Raw genomic sequence first — 16628 nt, forward strand, 5'->3', positions numbered from 1 at the left:
CTGGCTGTCCTCCTTCTTGTGCCATTTGCGTGTCTTGATGTGGTACTTGCTGGCAGCTGGATCTTCCTCCTCATCTCTGTGATTTGCAGACATGGAGGTATGGACACCACGTTTTAATCCACCAGCTACCGCTGAATGCTTTGAGCCTTGCTGGTATAAACGTGGCTCCATTTTGTCCTGCTGCCAGCTTGAGGGTGACTTTTTCACCACATTGCTTTTGGCAGTCTTGATGCTTCCAGCCTTGTGCAGCTTCTTGTTGACCTTGGCCCTCAGGACATGAGTGCTTGTTTTGCCTTCATGCCCCAAGAGATGCTGAGGGGGATGTGAGTTTGTTCTGGAACTGTCCGGGCTGCTGACATCACCCTCAGTGCTCAGGGTCAGGCCAACAACAAGCGTTACACTTTCACCATCTCCCACTGAAGGCTCCTTGGGCTTGAGGCTCAACACTGGGATGGTGTTCAACTCTCTGCCTTGTTCCATGTCCATTATTTCTCCCCGACTCTGTAGAAGAGTTGTGTGATCTGGAGAACAGCAAGAGCGCAGATCAGCAGCTGGGCACAAACACAGGCTCAGAGGTTACCCCAAGCAGCAGCAGCTCATCTCAAGGCCAGGGAGCACAAGAGAGGAATGGAGGATGTGTTGTGGTGAGGAGCAGAGCCATTCAATCCATGCCATTATCACCTTGGGGCAGAGCAGAGAGCTGGTTCTTTCTTGGTGTCTCCTGGGGCTGTCTTTGGAAGGGACAGAAAAATCCCAGGGGAATGGAATTGCTGTCAGAGAGGTTCCCACAGCTCCAGATGAGCAGGCTTGGCTTGCTCTGCTGGAGCCAGTGAAGAGGCAGAGACCCCAGAGGAAAGATCAGCACTGCAAGGGGGGCACACACTGGCATGGGAGGAATGCCCAGGGACTCCTTTGCTCCAGGGCCATTGCCAAGAGAAGCAGCTGAAGCTGTTAGAGAATGAAAAACTTCCTTAAGGGCTTCAGAGCTCTGGGACTGTGCTGTGGGAAACCTGGGGCTGAGGCAGTGAGAGAAGCGAGCTCCCAGGGGCCCTTGCAAACCTGGCTGTCTCTGTTTGCAGAAGGGCAGCCTGGCCCTGCTGTGCACAGCATGTGCTGTGCCCTGTGCCCAGCTAGCGCAGGACGGGGCTTTGCTGCCCCTGCACAGGCCAACCAGGGCATGACGGTGCTTGGTGTTCACCCCGCAGAGCACATCAGGGGCCCTGCCCTTTGCCCTGCAGTGGGCACTGGGGTGGCAGAGAAACCAGGCTGTTAGGGCAATTTGGGGCCTTTATGGGCAGACCTTGCCTTCCAGCACCAGGGAGGGGCACGGGACATTCCTGCTTTCCTTGCCTAGAACCATGGTGAGGGCAGAAAATGGGTAAGTTTGGTGGACCCAGTGAGCTGTTCCTTCTCCAGACAGTATGTGACACACAAGATATGTACAATCACCAGGAACTTTCCATCCCAAGGTGTTGTGCCCAAGGCCTGTACTGCAAGGGCAGATCAGCACGGCCCAGCACAGGGCAGTGCTGCAGCATCTGCCCAGGCTCAGGAGAAAGGGCAGATTTGAGCTCCCCCAGCCCCTCCGGACACCCACCGCACTGCGGGGCGCTGGTGCTGCACAGCTTCTGGCACAGGAACTGGATGGTCCTGCAGGGGCTCTCGGGCCGGGGACGCTCCTGGCACAGGCAGCAGGCCGCCTCCTTGGGCACTTGGCTGCAGACAAGAGGGGATTCTTGGAGGAACGTCCCGCCACCCAGCGCATACCTCAGAGCCCAACTCAGGAAACACACCCATACCACGCCTGGGGCTTGTGCCTCACTGTGTGTCACAGCTCTGGGAAAGGGCCCCGACTCCCAAGGCAAAATATTAAAATGGGGATTTTATCCTGGAAAGTAGAACTGCTCCCCGAATACCACGTGACACAGAAATGCACCCGCCTGGAGTTCAAACTCCCCTTGGAGAAGCCTGCAGCATGTCACCCCCAAGGTGAGATTCTTCCTCTGAGCTGGTGAGCTTTGGCACTTGCCCAGGAGGAAACAGCAGCTCTTGAGCTTACTGGGCTTGTTCTGGTTTTGTGGCACACGGATTTGTTTCCCAAGCAGAGCCCCTGTCCCAGCCCTCTGGGCCTGCGGGTGGCTGGGGCCCAGTCGCACACACTCACAGGGTTTCCAAGCTCACTGTGGTCTGCAGCAGCTGCAGCAGCGTCTGCGAGTTCACTTGGGTGGCACTCAGGTCTCTGCAAACATTGGAAAGAGCTCATGAAACTCTCTGGTGACATGGACACAACTCTGCTCTCAGAGCAAGCCCAGGGCCCTGATCATGGTGGTGCTGTTGGCAGAGGCATCCACTTCTGCCTGCTCCAAGTTGAGTCAGGCAAGTTGTGTCTCCAGCAGACTCAGGCTGGCCAAGAGGGAGTTTTGCTCCTGCACCATTTGTGCTGCTTTCCTGAGAACAGGGCACTCCAGAGAGACACAGCTCTCTGTGCATCTGCTCCAAATGAGCCAATACTTACAGAGAGCTCACTGAGGGCAGCTTGAAGAAGGCAGCATCATCAATGACAGCCAGCGGGTTGTGGCTGAGGATCCTGACAAACAACAGAGCTCTGTCAGGGCTGATGGCAAGGATGTGAGCTGGCTGTGCCAGGCACGTGGGCAAGGTCTGGCTGCACTCAAGGAAGCCATGCAGGAGAGGAGCAGGGCAGGGGAAAGGGCCTTTGCAGCTGCACACTCCTGGTGCTCCCTGGCTGACTTCCACAGTTGGAATCAGGACTTTGCCAAGGGCAAATCTGCTCTTGCCCACTGATTCTGCAGAGACCCTGCAGAGACTCGCCCTGCCGTGCCTTTAGCCCCGGTGCCACTTACAGCTCCTGGAGGAACTGCATCCCATGCCAGGCCTGGAAAGTGTCACTGCGGATCTGTGTGAGGCCATTCCAGGAGAGATTTCTGGGGAAAGAGGAGGTCACACAAGGCAATCAGGCCTGCCGTACAGAGAGAGGGGGCAAAGAAGGAGCCCTTTGCAGGAAAGGTGCCAATCCAAGGTAGAAGAGGGAGGAAACTGCTGCTTTCTCAGCGTTTGTAGCCTGCCCAGGACGGCAAGTGAAGGGCACACGTGCTGACTCTATTTCTGTTCCAGGATGCAGCCAAGGCTGCAAGAACTGGCTGCTCTGATGGCTGTGTGTGGACAACCCCGCTGGGCTCTGTCCTCTGGCGTGGCCGCCAGCCATCGGCATTGACCTGTGCAGCTCAGCTGGGCTCTGGGCAGGGCAGATTTAGGGACTGTGGGGAAAACAGCAGCAGCATTTGCCTACACAGGCTCGGTGCCCAGGCAAAGACTGAGCTGAAACCCCCAGAGAGAAACTTGATCACTCACAGAGACTTCAGGAAAGGCAGTGGCTCAAATGCCCGTTCCTCAATGGACAGAATCTCATTGGAGGACAAATCCCTGTTCCAGGTAGAACAACAAATGTCACTTCCATTTGCCCTGTTGCTTTTACCTGCCTCTGCAGCCTGGATTCCAGGAGGGACAAAGGCCATGTGCCCGTGCCTGGGCTGAGCAGCAGGGCCCCAGGCAGGGGCAGGCAGGAGCCCCCCCCGCCGTGGGCAGGGCATGGTGCTTACAGGTGCTTCAGCAGGAACAGCCCCTCCAGGGAATGCCTCTTCACAGCCCGCAGCTCATTGTCCCTGAGCACCCTGCAAGGGGACAGAGGGACATTGTGACAGCGCCCACAGCCCAGCTGCAAATGGCATTCTCAAGGGAAAATCTCCTGCAGCAGCTTGACTGAAGCATCTCTTTGGGGCACCGCTGCAGGGATCGTCCCCACTCCTGGCCAGAGCAGGCCCTTGCTCCTGGCCGGCTGAAGCTGACCACAGCTTGATCCCTGGCAAGACAGACACGGGGATGGTGCCAAGGCTGCAAGAGACTCAAGGCAATTCTTGCCATGGTGGGAAGCTCTGGTGATTCACACCCCTCCTGGCAGAGCAGCCAAGCTTGGAATTCCAATGGAAGCTGGTGGTGTGGGGGCTGCTGCTCCAACCCCAGACCAAAGGATGCAAACTCCCCACACTCCTGACATTTGAAATGCTGCAGGGCACTTACAAGGTCTCAGTCCATGGGTAGTCCTGCCAGGTTCGTTTTCCAACATCAGCAATGGAGTTGCCAGTGAAATCTCTGCAAAGAAACAAAAGACCCGGCCCCCCCTCAGGCAAGCCCATTTCCCTGCCTTTTGGCTGCTGAGCTGGAATTGGGCTTTGCCTGGAGAAGGCACAGCGTGCCCAGCCTGGCTTCACCTGGCTCACGCTGAGCTCAGGCCCCCAAACCCCCCCTGTCTCCAGCCAGGGAGTGCCCCAGGTGTCCCAGGTGGGGTTTGCAGAGCCAGGGAGCCGAGGAGGGGCAGCCGCAGGGCTCTGAGGGGCCGCGGCACTCACAGGAAGGTCAGGGCTCGACGGCGGCTGACCGGGGGCACGGTGGCCAGGCCGGCGTGGCCGCAGTTCAGCCGCCCACGGCCTGGGCAGTGGCAGGGCTCTGGACAGAGCTCCTTGCCCACTGCTGACGAGGGGGCCACTGCCAGCAGCAGGGCCAGCAGGAGCAGAGCGCGCACCAGACGCATCACCAGGTCCATGGCGAGGCAGGACTGGCTGCAGTCGACTGGGACGCAGACCTGAGCTGCAGCTGTGGCCGCTCCTGTGTCACAGTGCTGCTGCCAGTGTCACAGTAGTCCTTCTGATGACACTCTAGCAATGCTCTTGTCACCGGGATGGTGCTTGGCATCAGAGCTCGCAGCAAAGCGCAGTTGAGGCCATGCTGTCACCAAATGACTCTGTCTCAGAGCCATCAATCTGTGGCATGATGGAATGGATGGGCTTGGAAGGGGCCTTAAAGCCCATCCAGTTTCACCCCTGCCATGGCAGCAGGGACACCTTCCACTATCCCAGGCTGCTCCAAGCCCCGTCCAACCGGGCCTTGGACACTGCCAGGGATCCAGGGGCCACCACAGCTGCTCTGGGCACCCTGTGCCAGGGCCTGCCCACCCTCCCAGGGAAGGATTTCTCCTGAGCACGGGATCTAAGCCTGCTCTGTGTCACTGTGAAGCCATTCCCATCTGTATTGGGTTGGTGTGGACACATTTTGGCATGGCTTTGGGGCTACAGTTGCTGTTTGTTATGAATAAAAATTCTGTTGCTTTTTTTCTGTGCGAGAAAAGGTTACCGCTACTGCTGGGGTGCTGCTTGTGTTATGGGAATTACGGGTCGTTGTTGTTAATAGTTGTTTTTGTATCAATAAAAGCCCTGGCTGGGGCGAGTTAATGGCCCTTCTCTGAGACAGAGAAGGGTGGGTACCTCCCGAACAGTGAGGTAAAGAGACTTTGGAGGGGAGGGATATGGAAAATACTCCAAGGACCAGCATGCTGTGTGGGACCCTATTCCAAATGCACGGAGAAAACCCCAAAAACAACGAGCACCTAAGAGTTGAAAGATTGGAGTGATGTCTGGATGAGAGGAGCGGATTGCTGGGCCTGCAGAGATGCTGAAAACCTTCACTGTTCCTCACCCTGTCTTCGAGAGCCCCCGGGCCAGGTCTGGGAGGAAGCAAGACCGAGACCAATTCAACATCGGATGGGATCAACACGCCCTAAAGGGTCCCACGAGGACCGGATCCCCCAGCTCCACCCCTGGTGGACAAAGCTGTGCATATCCTCCTCCTCTGAGTCGCCCTGCGAGAGACGATGGGGAGCTGCAGGCCCGCCGAACTGCCCAATCCTGAGCTGATCACTTATAATAAAGGCATTAAAAGGAGAAGAAGTCTCCTTGCCCTGTTTATTTCACTGTTGAAATTTATTTTGCTTCTCATTCTCCTGCTCTGATTTTATTAGTAATAAATGTAATGAATATACCCAAGTTCCATCCCTTGTGTCCGTGACCATGACCGGGGAGGGATCTCTCCCTCCCTCCCTTTCTGTAAACTCATGAGCCTTTGGCTGTCCTTTTTCTCCTCTCCACTTGTGCGGAGCGGTGAGAGCGCCTTTGGTGGGCAGGCGGCAGGCAGGCGGGGCCAAAGGCCGCCTGGCGCTGGGAGGGCGCGGGGAGCTTGCCGAAAGGCGGGCAGTGTCGGCATGGCGGCCGGCAGAGGCTGAGGGAGCTGCAGCGGCAATGGCGGGAAGCGCCGGGAGCCTGAGGGGCGGCAGCTCCGCCTGAGCGCGCCGGCCCCGGCAGCGAGCGCCGTGCAAAGGGAGCCGCGGGCAGCTCGGGCAAGGCCGGCATGGCCCCGCAAGCAGCGGCCAGAGAGGCGGCCCGGCCCGGCCGGCAAGCGCGGCCGCTCTCCGCCGCACGGGCAGCTCCGGCTCCGGGCAGCGGCACCGGCAGCGGCCGTCCCGGCCTGAGGGGAAACGCGCGGGACAGCAGCTCGGGCCGGGGCGGCTGCGGCAGCGCTTGGGCCAGGGCGGCCTCCAGTCCTGGGCACGGAGTCACGAAGATTCCTTCTGTTAGAAGCTGGTGGAAGCTTCCAGCTTCCACAATGTCTGCCAGAACCAATCCCTGATGGCTCCTAAAGGTGGATGTCCACCCTGGAGCCCACTGGCATTGGCTTTGCCGGACATGCCGGAAGGTTCTGGCACCTTCTCAAGGCTGGCCCAAGTAGAAATGGCCGTTACACCTCTGTGGTAACAGATTTCAAAGAAAGCAAAATCAAGTTGTGACACAATTTTAATTAGGACCAGAGAAAAGCAGGAGTGAGCACATGTGAAGAGAACCACCTGCAGGCTCCATGGGCATTGCAGACTGAGGCTGAGGAGATGCTCCAGGCTCCAGAGCCGAGATTCCTCTGCAGGCAGTGGGGAGACCATGGTGGGGCTGCAGTGCTCCTGCAGCCCGCAGGGATGCATGGGGAAGCAGAGATTCACCTGCATGCTGTGGAGGGACCCTGCACCAGAGCAGCTGGATGCCTGCAGGAGGCTGTGATCCTGTGGGAGGCCTGTGGAGAGAGGGGCCCTGCTCCCAGGCTGGAGCAGCCTGTCCTTGCAGGACTGCACCTGTGGGAGAGTGACCCATGCCGCAGCAGTTCTGGGAGGAACGTTGCCTGTGGGACAGACTCATGCTGCAGAAGTTTGCAGTGAGCTGCTGTTCGTGGGATGGAACCACATTGGAGAAGTTCCTGGAGAACTGTCTCTCATGGGAGGAGCCCCGTGGTGCAGCAGGGTGATAGATCTGCTCTCTGAGAGTAGGGAAATTACTCCCATTCCCTGTCTCCTTGTGCTGCTGGGATTAGGCAATAGTGCTGGGAAGGAGGGAGGGGTGAGGGAAAGGTGTTTTTAAGGGCTTCTTTTATTTCTCATTATCCTGCTCTGATTGTGTTAGTAATAAATTCATTTAATATCAAGTCGAACCGGTTTTGTACTTGATGGTATTTGATGAGTATTTTCTCCTGGTCCTTAACTCATAAACCTTCCTTAAATATTTTCCCCTCTGTCCAGCTGCAGAGAGGAGTGAGTGAGCAGCTTTATGAGTGACTGGCATCTGGCTGGGGTCAACTCACAACAATCTCAAAGTGAATTTGGCCAATTCCATAAGGGTCATCAGAAACTGCTTTTACAAATACAACAGCAACTCCACGAGGAACAAGAATGAACTTTATTTCTACTGAATGCAGGGGGAATCATTGCCAGAAGGGATGAGGAAAACCCTGAGATGCCTCCTCTGGGTGTCCAGAGCTTGCGCTTGCCTGCAGCACCCTCCGGCCTTCCCTCAGCAGGGGCAGCAAGAAAATAACAGCCAAAGAAAAAGCATCCAAGGAAACAACAACAACCAATGAAACAGCATCCATGGAAATAACAACAACTAAGGCAAAAGCATCCATGGAAATAACAGCAACCAATGAAACGGCATCCAAGGAGAGCCTCAGCTAAAATGGGAAGTGAAGAATTGCTGGCATCCCATTAACTTTTTGGGAGTCTTCCACCTTAGTTCTTCACACTATGTCTCTTCCTGGGACGCTTATCTATGGGATTGATAGGAATCCCTGAGGCTCTGAATCCATGGCAATTCTGACTTCCTGAACAGAGAATAGCACGGAGAACAGCTTGGGGAAGCATCTTGACCGTACTGGGAACAGGGGCAAGTCACAAGGGAGCTATCTGCCCTTTTCTCTTCTACATGCTGTGCCTCCTTGTTATGCTTCCTCCCACACGGTCGCAGTTTTACGCAGAACCTGAAAAAATCAGGAAGGGAAAAGAGGGTTAAAGAGAGAAGGCAGCTGGTGATGGAGGCTGTGGGCAACAGGGCTGCCTGTGCTCTGCCCTGTGTGCGCAGCAGCCGCTGGAGGAGTTGGGAAGGGGCATTTCCAACACTGCAAAGCAATGGAGTGAGCGAGGTGAATGGGGACAAAAAGGCTTCAGGCCATCCCATGCCCAGAGCTCCCTGCTCCCACTCCGTGAGCAGGGAGGTCTGTCCAGGGAGGGCTGCAGCAGGTGCCAGCACCTCTCCCTGCTCGGGGCTGTCCCAGCAGAGCCCAAGGAAGATGGGGAGCCCCAGCAGGGATGGCAATGGCTGGCAATGCAGAGAATGAGCCCTGCATGCAAAAGGCAAGTGGAGAGGATGGGAGTGAGTTCTTCAGCAGCCACTGTGGGGAGGGAGCAGGGAAGAAATAGGGCGGAGCCATCAGCAGAGGAGACTGTTCTGGGAACACAGAGGTATTGCTGGTGCTCACAGAAACTCGGGAGCACACCGGGGCCCAGGACATCCATCCCAGCGCCGGCGTGGCAAGGGCTGGTTGGGCTGGGAGCCCCCGGCCGTGCCCAGCGCTGCCGCTCAGGAACCGCTCGCCCGGGGCTGCCCCAAACGCGACGTGTTGGAAACACAGCCGGGAGAGTCCTGGGCAGCGGCACCTGCGCGGCTGCGGGGCTCCAGGAGGAGCTGCTGTGCACGGGAAAGACTCTTGGTGGCACAGCAGTGGCAGGGGCAGGGAGCAGTTACCTTCTGAGACACAAATTCCCGGTGTCGCGGGGTTGGGAGTCAAGTTCACAACGTCGAGAGCGCTTCTGGGGAAGGAAAATGGGAGATTTGCAACATCAGTTTTCCTGTAATATTCTGCCAAACAGGAGAGGGCAAAAGCTCTCATTGCTGGGTGGCTGAAGGCAGGAGAGCAAAGCAAAGCTGGGGAGAGCCGGGACAGGAGGCAGGACAATCTTCCCTCAGGCAGGCTGGACCCTGCTGAGCTGGCTGCTGTGGATGCTGGCACAAGCTGCAGGCTTGGAACAACATCTCCTGTGGTAGCCAGCACATGCAGGCCCATCTGCAGTGGCACATGGGGCTTGTCACCTGGGCACTCCAGCTACGACAGACAGCTCTGTGTCAAACAAGAAATTCTCTTACGTGGAAGATGCAGTTCAGGATCAGGAAAACTAAGATGAAGAAAATCAGCAAAACCACAAACGTGACCACGTACACCACAACTTCCAGTTTGCGCTGTGAGGAAAGGAAGATCACAGGGGTAAGAGGATTGATCCTTCCATTCTCCTTTGCCCAGAAGGACACGTGCAGCAGTGCCTGCAGCTCTCCTACCTTCCGTGTGAGTCCCTTGCCATTCCCCAAGGCCATATGAATGATCATCCTCTCTTGCCGACGACACTGGGCCATGGGATCATAGGCTCCCTGGTTCTCTTTTCTCTCAGTGAGCAGCTTTAGAAGCAGCCTGGTCTTCATGACCATCCTGGCACAGGCGTGCTTGAGCTGGGGCAGGCTGCAGTCCCTGTTCAGGGCTCGCTCCACGTGGGCCATGAATGCTCGCAGGCCTTTGTGTGCTTCCTGCATTGGCCGGTGATGATCAACGTTGGTTTCCCATCTTTTTGGAACTGGAGCAAGGTCTGGATTTTGGGGGCTCACAGGTTTGTTGAGGAACATGGAGTCTTCCTCCCGTGTGGTGTGTGGCATCATCAGGAGGTGCCTGCCTATAGGGAAATGCTTCTCTTCAGCTGTGGCTCTTCCTCTCCTCTTTGCAGCGGGGCGGCTCCCAATCAACAGGTCAGAGAGAAAATCCAGATTCTTGTTTAGATCGTGGTCAGATCTGGACCTTCGCTCCACTTTCACAGGTTGTGAAACCTGGTAGAAAAGATTATTATATCCAACTCCATACTGGCTGTCCTCCTTCTTGTGCCATTTGCGTGTCTTGATGTGGTACTTGCTGGCAGCTGGATCTTCCTCCTCATCTCTGTGATTTGCAGACATGGAGGTATGGACACCACGTTTTAATCCACCAGCTACCGCTGAATGCTTTGAGCCTTGCTGGTATAAACGTGGCTCCATTTTGTCCTGCTGCCAGCTTGAGGGTGACTTTTTCACCACATTGCTTTTGGCAGTCTTGATGCTTCCAGCCTTGTGCAGCTTCTTGTTGACCTTGGCCCTCAGGACATGAGTGCTTGTTTTGCCTTCATGCCCCAAGAGATGCTGAGGGGGATGTGAGTTTGTTCTGGAACTGTCCGGGCTGCTGACATCACCCTCAGTGCTCAGGGTCAGGCCAACAACAAGCGTTACACTTTCACCATCTCCCACTGAAGGCTCCTTGGGCTTGAGGCTCAACACTGGGATGGTGTTCAACTCTCTGCCTTGTTCCATGTCCATTATTTCTCCCCGACTCTGTAGAAGAGTTGTGTGATCTGGAGAACAGCAAGAGTGCAGATCAGCAGCTGGGCACAAACACAGGCTCAGAGGTTACCCCAAGCAGCAGCAGCTCATCTCAAGGCCAGGGAGCACAAGAGAGGAATGGAGGATGTGTTGTGGTGAGGAGCAGAGCCATTCAATCCATGCCATTATCACCTTGGGGCAGAGCAGAGAGCTGGTTCTTTCTTGGTGTCTCCTGGGGCTGTCTTTGGAAGGGACAGAAAAATCCCAGGGGAATGGAATTGCTGTCAGAGAGGTTCCCACAGCTCCAGATGAGCAGGCTTGGCTTGCTCTGCTGGAGCCAGTGAAGAGGCAGAGACCCCAGAGGAAAGATCAGCACTGCAAGGGGGGCACACACTGGCATGGGAGGAATGCCCAGGGACTCCTTTGCTCCAGGGCCATTGCCAAGAGAAGCAGCTGAAGCTGTTAGAGAATGAAAAACTTCCTTAAGGGCTTCAGAGCTCTGGGACTGTGCTGTGGGAAACCTGGGGCTGAGGCAGTGAGAGAAGCGAGCTCCCAGGGGCCCTTGCAAACCTGGCTGTCTCTGTTTGCAGAAGGGCAGCCTGGCCCTGCTGTGCACAGCATGTGCTGTGCCCTGTGCCCAGCTAGCGCAGGACGGGGCTTTGCTGCCCCTGCACAGGCCAACCAGGGCATGACGGTGCTTGGTGTTCACCCCGCAGAGCACATCAGGGGCCCTGCCCTTTGCCCTGCAGTGGGCACTGGGGTGGCAGAGAAACCAGGCTGTTAGGGCAATTTGGGGCCTTTATGGGCAGACCTTGCCTTCCAGCACCAGGGAGGGGCACGGGACATTCCTGCTTTCCTTGCCTAGAACCATGGTGAGGGCAGAAAATGGGTAAGTTTGGTGGACCCAGTGAGCTGTTCCTTCTCCAGACAGTATGTGACACACAAGATATGTACAATCACCAGGAACTTTCCATCCCAAGGTGTTGTGCCCAAGGCCTGTACTGCAAGGGCAGATCAGCACGGCCCAGCACAGGGCAGTGCTGCAGCATCTGCCCAGGCTCAGGAGAAAGGGCAGATTTGAGCTCCCCCAGCCCCTCCGGACACCCACCGCACTGCGGGGCGCTGGTGCTGCACAGCTTCTGGCACAGGAACTGGATGGTCCTGCAGGGGCTCTCGGGCCGGGGACGCTCCTGGCACAGGCAGCAGGCCGCCTCCTTGGGCACTTGGCTGCAGACAAGAGGGGATTCTTGGAGGAACGTCCCGCCACCCAGCGCATACCTCAGAGCCCAACTCAGGAAACACACCCATACCACGCCTGGGGCTTGTGCCTCACTGTGTGTCACAGCTCTGGGAAAGGGCCCCGACTCCCAAGGCAAAATATTAAAATGGGGATTTTATCCTGGAAAGTAGAACTGCTCCCCGAATACCACGTGACACAGAAATGCACCCGCCTGGAGTTCAAACTCCCCTTGGAGAAGCCTGCAGCATGTCACCCCCAAGGTGAGATTCTTCCTCTGAGCTGGTGAGCTTTGGCACTTGCCCAGGAGGAAACAGCAGCTCTTGAGCTTACTGGGCTTGTTCTGGTTTTGTGGCACACGGATTTGTTTCCCAAGCAGAGCCCCTGTCCCAGCCCTCTGGGCCTGCGGGTGGCTGGGGCCCAGTCGCACACACTCACAGGGTTTCCAAGCTCACTGTGGTCTGCAGCAGCTGCAGCAGCGTCTGCGAGTTCACTTGGGTGGCACTCAGGTCTCTGCAAACATTGGAAAGAGCTCATGAAACTCTCTGGTGACATGGACACAACTCTGCTCTCAGAGCAAGCCCAGGGCCCTGATCATGGTGGTGCTGTTGGCAGAGGCATCCACTTCTGCCTGCTCCAAGTTGAGTCAGGCAAGTTGTGTCTCCAGCAGACTCAGGCTGGCCAAGAGGGAGATTTGCTCCTGCACCATTTGTGCTGCTTTCCTGAGAACAGGGCACTCCAGAGAGACACAGCTCTCTGTGCATCTGCTCCAAATGAGCCAATACTTACAGAGAGCTCACTGAGGGCAGCTTGAAGAAGGCAGCATCATCAATGACAGCCAGCGGGTTGTGGCTGAGGATCCTGACAAACAACAGAGCTCTGTCAGGGCTGATGGCAAGGATGTGAGCTGGCTGTGCCAGGCACGTGGGCAAGGTCTGGCTGCACTCAAGGAAGCCATGCAGGAGAGGAGCAGGGCAGGGGAAAGGGCCTTTGCAGCTGCACACTCCTGGTGCTCCCTGGCTGACTTCCACAGTTGGAATCAGGACTTTGCCAAGGGCAAATCTGCTCTTGCCCACTGATTCTGCAGAGACCCTGCAGAGACTCGCCCTGCCGTGCCTTTAGCCCCGGTGCCACTTACAGCTCCTGGAGGAACTGCATCCCATGCCAGGCCTGGAAAGTGTCACTGCGGATCTGTGTGAGGCCATTCCAGGAGAGATTTCTGGGGAAAGAGGAGGTCACACAAGGCAATCAGGCCTGCCGTACAGAGAGAGGGGGCAAAGAAGGAGCCCTTTGCAGGAAAGGTGCCAATCCAAGGTAGAAGAGGGAGGAAACTGCTGCTTTCTCAGCGTTTGTAGCCTGCCCAGGACGGCAAGTGAAGGGCACACGTGCTGACTCTATTTCTGTTCCAGGATGCAGCCAAGGCTGCAAGAACTGGCTGCTCTGATGGCTGTGTGTGGACAACCCCGCTGGGCTCTGTCCTCTGGCGTGGCCGCCAGCCATCGGCATTGACCTGTGCAGCTCAGCTGGGCTCTGGGCAGGGCAGATTTAGGGACTGTGGGGAAAACAGCAGCAGCATTTGCCTACACAGGCTCGGTGCCCAGGCAAAGACTGAGCTGAAACCCCCAGAGAGAAACTTGATCACTCACAGAGACTTCAGGAAAGGCAGTGGCTCAAATGCCCGTTCCTCAATGGACAGAATCTCATTGGAGGACAAATCCCTGTTCCAGGTAGAACAACAAATGTCACTTCCATTTGCCCTGTTGCTTTTACCTGCCTCTGCAGCCTGGATTCCAGGAGGGACAAAGGCCATGTGCCCGTGCCTGGGCTGAGCAGCAGGGCCCCAGGCAGGGGCAGGCAGGAGCCCCCCCCGCCGTGGGCAGGGCATGGTGCTTACAGGTGCTTCAGCAGGAACAGCCCCTCCAGGGAATGCCTCTTCACAGCCCGCAGCTCATTGTCCCTGAGCACCCTGCAAGGGGACAGAGGGACATTGTGACAGCGCCCACAGCCCAGCTGCAAATGGCATTCTCAAGGGAAAATCTCCTGCAGCAGCTTGACTGAAGCATCTCTTTGGGGCACCGCTGCAGGGATCGTCCCCACTCCTGGCCAGAGCAGGCCCTTGCTCCTGGCCGGCTGAAGCTGACCACAGCTTGATCCCTGGCAAGACAGACACGGGGATGGTGCCAAGGCTGCAAGAGACTCAAGGCAATTCTTGCCATGGTGGGAAGCTCTGGTGATTCACACCCCTCCTGGCAGAGCAGCCAAGCTTGGAATTCCAATGGAAGCTGGTGGTGTGGGGGCTGCTGCTCCAACCCCAGACCAAAGGATGCAAACTCCCCACACTCCTGACATTTGAAATGCTGCAGGGCACTTACAAGGTCTCAGTCCATGGGTAGTCCTGCCAGGTTCGTTTTCCAACATCAGCAATGGAGTTGCCAGTGAAATCTCTGCAAAGAAACAAAAGACCCGGCCCCCCCTCAGGCAAGCCCATTTCCCTGCCTTTTGGCTGCTGAGCTGGAATTGGGCTTTGCCTGGAGAAGGCACAGCGTGCCCAGCCTGGCTTCACCTGGCTCACGCTGAGCTCAGGCCCCCAAACCCCCCCTGTCTCCAGCCAGGGAGTGCCCCAGGTGTCCCAGGTGGGGTTTGCAGAGCCAGGGAGCCGAGGAGGGGCAGCCGCAGGGCTCTGAGGGGCCGCGGCACTCACAGGAAGGTCAGGGCTCGACGGCGGCTGACCGGGGGCACGGTGGCCAGGCCGGCGTGGCCGCAGTTCAGCCGCCCACGGCCTGGGCAGTGGCAGGGCTCTGGACAGAGCTCCTTGCCCACTGCTGACGAGGGGGCCACTGCCAGCAGCAGGGCCAGCAGGAGCAGAGCGCGCACCAGACGCATCACCAGGTCCATGGCGAGGCAGGACTGGCTGCAGTCGACTGGGACGCAGACCTGAGCTGCAGCTGTGGCCGCTCCTGTGTCACAGTGCTGCTGCCAGTGTCACAGTAGTCCTTCTGATGACACTCTAGCAATGCTCTTGTCACCGGGATGGTGCTTGGCATCAGAGCTCGCAGCAAAGCGCAGTTGAGGCCATGCTGTCACCAAATGACTCTGTCTCAGAGCCATCAATCTGTGGCATGATGGAATGGATGGGCTTGGAAGGGGCCTTAAAGCCCATCCAGTTTCACCCCTGCCATGGCAGCAGGGACACCTTCCACTATCCCAGGCTGCTCCAAGCCCCGTCCAACCGGGCCTTGGACACTGCCAGGGATCCAGGGGCCACCACAGCTGCTCTGGGCACCCTGTGCCAGGGCCTGCCCACCCTCCCAGGGAAGGATTTCTCCTGAGCACGGGATCTAAGCCTGCTCTGTGTCACTGTGAAGCCATTCCCATCTGTATTGGGTTGGTGTGGACACATTTTGGCATGGCTTTGGGGCTACAGTTGCTGTTTGTTATGAATAAAAATTCTGTTGCTTTTTTTCTGTGCGAAAAAAGGTTACCGCTACTGCTGGGGTGCTGCTTGTGTTATGGGAATTACGGGTCGTTGTTGTTAATAGTTGTTTTTGTATCAATAAAAGCCCTGGCTGGGGCGAGTTAATGGCCCTTCTCTGAGACAGAGAAGGGTGGGTACCTCCCGAACAGTGAGGTAAAGAGACTTTGGAGGGGAGGGATATGGAAAATACTCCAAGGACCAGCATGCTGTGTGGGACCCTATTCCAAATGCACGGAGAAAACCCCAAAAACAACGAGCACCTAAGAGTTGAAAGATTGGAGTGATGTCTGGATGAGAGGAGCGGATTGCTGGGCCTGCAGAGATGCTGAAAACCTTCACTGTTCCTCACCCTGTCTTCGAGAGCCCCCGGGCCAGGTCTGGGAGGAAGCAAGACCGAGACCAATTCAACATCGGATGGGATCAACACGCCCTAAAGGGTCCCACGAGGACCGGATCCCCCAGCTCCACCCCTGGTGGACAAAGCTGTGCATATCCTCCTCCTCTGAGTCGCCCTGCGAGAGACGATGGGGAGCTGCAGGCCCGCCGAACTGCCCAATCCTGAGCTGATCACTTATAATAAAGGCATTAAAAGGAGAAGAAGTCTCCTTGCCCTGTTTATTTCACTGTTGAAATTTATTTTGCTTCTCATTCTCCTGCTCTGATTTTATTAGTAATAAATGTAATGAATATACCCAAGTTCCATCCCTTGTGTCCGTGACCATGACCGGGGAGGGATCTCTCCCTCCCTCCCTTTCTGTAAACTCATGAGCCTTTGGCTGTCCTTTTTCTCCTCTCCACTTGTGCGGAGCGGTGAGAGCGCCTTTGGTGGGCAGGCGGCAGGCAGGCGGGGCCAAAGGCCGCCTGGCGCTGGGAGGGCGCGGGGAGCTTGCCGAAAGGCGGGCAGTGTCGGCATGGCGGCCGGCAGAGGCTGAGGGAGCTGCAGCGGCAATGGCGGGAAGCGCCGGGAGCCTGAGGGGCGGCAGCTCCGCCTGAGCGCGCCGGCCCCGGCAGCGAGCGCCGTGCAAAGGGAGCCGCGGGCAGCTCGGGCAAGGCCGGCATGGCCCCGCAAGCAGCGGCCAGAGAGGCGGCCCGGCCCGGCCGGCAAGCGCGGCCGCTCTCCGCCGCACGGGCAGCTCCGGCTCCGGGCAGCGGCACCGGCAGCGGCCGTCCCGGCCTGAGGGGAAACGCGCGGGACAGCAGCTCGGGCCGGGGCGGCTGCGGCAGCGCTTGGGCCAGGGCGGCCTCCAGTCCTGGGCACGGAGTCACGAAGATTCCTTCTGTTAGAAGCTGGTGGAAGCTTCCA

The sequence above is a fragment of the Zonotrichia albicollis genome, chromosome 23, assembly GCF_047830755.1.
Source record: "Zonotrichia albicollis isolate bZonAlb1 chromosome 23, bZonAlb1.hap1, whole genome shotgun sequence".
Lineage (NCBI taxonomy): Eukaryota > Metazoa > Chordata > Aves > Passeriformes > Passerellidae > Zonotrichia > Zonotrichia albicollis.